The sequence below is a fragment of the Megalobrama amblycephala genome, linkage group LG8 (genome assembly GCF_018812025.1).
Source record: "Megalobrama amblycephala isolate DHTTF-2021 linkage group LG8, ASM1881202v1, whole genome shotgun sequence".
NCBI classification, from domain to species: domain Eukaryota; kingdom Metazoa; phylum Chordata; class Actinopteri; order Cypriniformes; family Xenocyprididae; genus Megalobrama; species Megalobrama amblycephala.
This window is the reverse complement of record NC_063051.1, coordinates 30,147,159-30,153,065: the sequence shown is the minus strand read 5'-3', so window position 1 is coordinate 30,153,065 and position 5,907 is coordinate 30,147,159. Positions and strand designations below refer to the sequence as shown.

The window sequence follows — 5,907 nt, the reverse complement described above, 5'->3', positions numbered from 1 at the left end:
GAGTGTTCCTTTAAGAACAGAGGGAAATGACTTTGCTTCCTACAGGGAAAAGTGAGAATAGTTTCAAATGTCAGAAAACTTCTTACTAAACAGCACAATGACCACCTCATTTTATGTACTGTTTTGTGGAAGCTTATATTTAAGTTGGCTTGAAAAAAAAAAAAAAAAAAAAACTGATCTACTACTTACTTTGTGTGCTGTATCTTTTCAGACTGATCATACTTACGGTTTCCTAAAAAAAGCGGATCAAAACTCAGAAAATTCCCAAATTCAATGTAATTTTATTAATTTGAAAATTACATTGACGTAATGTTCAAATGAGCAATCTATCTATCTATCTATCTATCTATCTATCTATCTATCTATCTATCATCTCTTTTAAAACTACTAAACTAAAACTATTTCAAACTGAAAACCTTCAAACTTCAAGTCTTTTAAAACTCCAACCGACAAAATCTTTTTCAACTTTTCATGCAGATTCACTCTTGTCATGAGGTAGATGATTGTAGATAGATGAAGTGCTGTTAATGTTTTTGATTCTGACTTTTTACTTCTTGAATGTACTTGCATGTGTGCATGCAGTTTTTTTAGCTATACATTTATGAAAATAAAAATATTCATTGTTAATAAGGAAAAATCAAAGTTATGTATGTGTATTTTGTGCTACAAATTTGTAGATTAGTCCTCAGTATTCTGGGAACATTTTGTGTGGCTCTTATCTGGTATTTCTCCACTGCCCTCTACTGGGCATTCTGAGGTAGTGTAATAAAATATGTTTGTAACTTTGTAGTTACTAAGACATTTTGTAAAAGAACATTATTTTCATACCTTGTATAATGACATGGATCATTTAAAATGAATAATTTTTTAAAGAGGCCAAATGTTAAATGTGATATTACACTGAAAAATGCTGATAAAATTCTGCAAACTAAACATTTCCATAATGCATAATAAGCAAATGAACAATAAAACAATGACAGCTGCAACCAGTACACACACACCAGTACACAATATAAAGTTATTCGGGACTGATAGATCCCGGACGAGCCCCCATTAAATGTTACTTCCTAATTTTAGTCTAGTGTTAGAAGCAACATTGAGTTTGCAATCATTATATGTGCTGGTGATGCTAGCAAGAGAAAAAACACTACACAAAACTGCCAATAAACATAGTTTTAGTTTCAAAATTGCATTGTTTTTGTAACCATCACTGGGTTTTAGTTTATTTTACAATTAAGGAAAAAGGAGTGAGATAATAATAATAGTAGAAATAATGAAAAGGTATCAAAATAGCAAAAGGAAAAATATGTACAATATTTACATAAGCAATAGAAGAAAAAACACTAATGGCACCAAAGAAAAGAAAAGAACAAAACAAAAACCAATCTAACTCAAGTTCAAAGTCTAACCTAACTAATGAAAAGAAAAAGAAAAGCAAGTCTTCAGCGAGTTTCACTCCCTAACCTACCTTTTCTATCTAACAAAAAACAAAACATACAAGTGGTGCAGTTCAAATCTACAGTACAAAATGTGTCAACCTCATACAAATTGTCCCTTACAGTTTTCAAGCAAATATATACACATTATATATTATTATGTTAATTACATAAGAAAATGCTCTTCTGGACTGTTTGCAGTTTTATATCTGTACATTCAAAGATGCAGCTCCTTATGAATCAAGTGTTTATGATGTACGCCGTGAAGGTTTCTTTGGATAAGAGCGTGAATAAATGTGAGTGTAAATGTACATGGAGATACTTGCAAGTAAAATCCCTACAATGATACCAAAGACTAATCCACTGCAAGACCCTGAAACTCCATTCTCAGCTCCAGCAACTGCACCAATAAGTGCTCCAACTACAGCCATCAATATCACTACAAACTGTTTGACGTCCATGTTGATTTTCAGTGTGTCTTCTAAAGCCTCTATGGTTTCTTTCTTCTCCCCAGAAACTCCTTTATTCACTGTAAAAGAAAACAACATTAATAAATCAGTGCTTTATTAAGTGTGAGAGCTTTTGTGAGATTATACTCACTGTCAGGAGGACTGTCCAAACTTCCACTTCTGTGTCTGATCTTTCTCTCACCAGATGCTTCTTGTGTCTTGTGTTGCATCAGTTCATAGTAAGCTTGTGGTATAAAGAAATCACCATGATTCTCCTCTACCAGGTCATCTATCTTATTTAACAGTTCATGGATCTGAGCGGGAGATTCCCAAGTGCTCTTCTGAAGAACATAGACTCGTCCTCCACACTTTTCCAGGATTTTCTTTGTGCTGTGAATGTGCTCTTTGATTTGTGGTTCCTCCGCACCTTCATCACAAGCAAACAGCAGGATAGTGTGTTTCCAGACGCGCTCCGACAGCAATTCCATGTGCATCTGTGCTGCTGTAATGTCAGTGGGAGAAGGTTCTTCAGAGAGAGTTTTCACAGGAATGACCAGAAGAAGAGCGTGAGGTCCTGGAGGACAAAGTGACACACTTCTTTCAACTTCTTCTTTTATGTTCTCAGCTGTTTGTTGTGAGGTTCTGTCCCATCCTGGTGCTTCAACAACTCTGATCCTCCTTCCTTCATGTTCACACTGATGTAACGTACAGAGCCCAACCTCACTCCTGTCGGATTCTCACAGTTCAGCACTGATTTTACCACTTTATTCTTTTCATCTCCAGCATTTCCTATGATCACAATTCTGAGATCTGACTGTACAGAGGAGCCTATGGAACAAAATCAAAAGGCAAATTATTTGTCACAGAACATGGTATTTAAACACACAAACACGAGGAATAATACTAGGAGATAGACTTTAATAGCAATACTCTGGAAACAGGACTTATGCGCATGAACAAACAAAAGGAACTAATGAGATAATGAATGAACAACAGGTGAACAGAATGATTAATCAAAGAGAAACTGAGTCAAACAGGACAGAACCAAAAACACAGAGGAAACACAGAAAACAGCATACACGTTACATTACTGCTCCATAATGCTTTTTTATCAAAATATTTATTTGTAGGAAAAACACTCACCCTGAAGTGATGCCATGATCACAGTTTAGCTGCTCAAAGATGCTTTCACAACACGTTCTGCACTGTAAATGTAATTGTTGGTATAACATGACAAAGTAATACAAAAGGAAGTAATCCCTAAAATTTCAAGTTCATTGAAACTAAAAAATGACCACAAAGAAAGAATCATAAACTCATTATGTTCTTATATCTGAACAACATTATAATTATTTACAGTGAAGATTATTTAAAACAGGCTACTGAATTTTCATTTAATACTCACTATTTTGCCTATGCAGCTGCTTCATTGAACAGTGCCTATAATCACAGAAGACAGATCACAGGCATAAATGTCCAAGCGTGGGGAAGGTGAACATCATTGATCAGAATAACTTAAAATTACACAGTAGTGAAGGTATATTTTGATAGTTTATTAGCACTGGGTTCACCTAAAATACAACTGAAAAACGTCTTAGCACTTAGCATTGCTCTGTTATGTTGCTAATCTCAGCCCTCTTACACATACAATAGGCCTATATTTCCAATGTTTTCTCGAAAAATATCTTTCAAAAATATATTGAAAGAATTTCCAATATAAATAACAAGACAGAAAAACATCCATTTGAAAGTATTGCATCATCATTCTCCCGTTTCAGGTTCAAGTGAACATCTGCTTAATAAACGCTTATGCAACAGCAGGAGACCATTAAAAGCTTTATTTTCAGTTTGTAAAAGCAAACAATTTGTAAACGCAATCAAAGGAAACATGAAATCAAAAAATATATCAAAATAAGGCTTAATTTATTATGAGCTATCAAATTACCTTGCGATGCTAGTTGTTTTTTCTTCACTTCCGTATATAAAATACTTTCACTTTAACTCTTTGTGATGTCACCTGAGGGCTGTTTCATAAAACAAGATTAGAAAACAACCCAGGCTTATTTTACTTAGTCAGACTTGATGTCAGCGAATTCTGTTTCATAAAACAAACTTAAATTAGTTCAAACTCAGTTACTCTGGCAACTTATGCTGGGAAACTAGCCTGGTCTGGGGCAGGCTAACTGTCAGGCTAAGCTAAGCTTCTCTAACACTGACCAATAGGAATGCAATGATATTACAGCTGACTGTCTCACATACAATTATTTGACTTTATTAACATATGTATGTATATATATATGTGTGTGTGTGTGTGTGTGTGTGTGTGTCAGGGACGTGCACAGACATTTTGGGGGGCAGGGGCTCAAGTGGAAAAAAGGGCACTTCTCATAATTATTTATTTAAAAAATAATGAACCCTTAAATATATTAAGACAACTTTGACTTCACTTAAACTCACGCAATTGTTTTATACTCCACAGATTTCTACAAAATAATCAGTTCACACAGAGACCATGGTCTTCTTTAGTATTCACTAGGTTTATCACAAGAGATGTCAACAACAACTATTTTCAAGTAGCTATATATTTAGAATAAATGACTGCACCAAGGAGAGGGACATAGTTTCACTAATAATTTGTTTATTTTGCACAAATAAATAAATCGTTTTAATTTTTTGGTGTTATTGGAATACTTCTTTCATGAAGTGGACAATTTTAAGATTTTACAATTTTACAATTTTAAGGTCCATTTTTGCTGCCATGTCTTTTACTCTAATGGAAAGAAAACTTAACCCTAACCCTACACATTTAGATGGAGTTTGTTTTAAGCCTACTACCCTCCGTCTGTTTGCATCTGTAGATTTCTTCTAAATTAACCAAAATAAGCTAATCTGCATATTTAAACACATCAAAAAAAAAATTCCTGAACTGTTAATACATTATATATTATAACAAATGCCTGCAGAGGACGCCAAAAGCGTGCTGATTTTTGTTGTTAGACAGCACAGCACGATCAATCCACGATCAAAGCCAACCATGATTAAAAAAATATATTATTAGTTAAATAATAATATTCGCCCACTTCTTTGTGATAGAAATGCTACAGCCACTGTAATTTCTTCAACAAGAATATGTGGACATCAAACATGCAAAGACAGAGCGAGGGTTTAAACTTTTATTGATGTATTATCCTGTGTAAGCGTAGATTTAAGAATAGCATTATGTAGCTGATGCTGTATTATGATTTTTAAATAGTTTTAATAAACCATGCATCCTTAGAAAACTGTCTAATAATGTGGTTCATGGATGTGCGTCCATGGAATGCTTCTCTTCTGGTATTGACAGCCCAACCAATATGTTTACAATGGTTCAAAACGAAATGCATAGCACAATACAATCATTTAAATTATAATATGACATATATTTCATTAGTATCAAATCAGGCAGATGTGTTGATTGTGGTCAAACTATTAATGCAGCGTTACATGTATAAATAACCCTTAAATAGACAAAACTTTCAGGTTTGTGAACATATAGCCTACCTGAAAGAAATGCACGGGATGCATCCATCTAGGGCCTTTTTTCTTTTTCGCTTCTTATCGCCAGACAGCAGTTGCATTTTCGCGGGAATAGTTGTCACAAGTTTTCAGCCAGCAGCAAACTCGAGGTGAGGTGGGGCGGGGCGTGGCGCGCGTGCGTGCGGGCATGAATGGTGCCGCGGAGCGAGGGCATCTGAACTCGACAAAGCCGACCTGATATAGTATTTTTTTTATTTGTTTTATACAGTAAATATATTTGTTTGACAGGGAAGCTGTGCGCAAACAGGAATATATATTCATTTATTAAAAAAAAAAAAAAAAAAAAAAAAAAAAAAAGCACCCCAGAAAAAAGGGCACTTTCTCTCCAGGAAGAAAAAGGGCAGGGGCTCAAGCCCCTTTTTTGTCTATGTGTGCACGTGCCTGGTGTGTGTACGTGTGTGTGTAAAACCTACAGGTTTTCCTTTCTTACTGGCTAAATGTTTTGT

General features: G+C 34.8%; 1 pseudogene; it reads right to left on the bottom strand.

Moving 5' to 3' along the window:
- Positions 1-659: 659 nt before the first annotated feature.
- LOC125273294 lies at positions 660-3,882 on the bottom strand (annotated as a pseudogene).
- Positions 3,883-5,907: the final 2,025 nt, after the last annotated feature.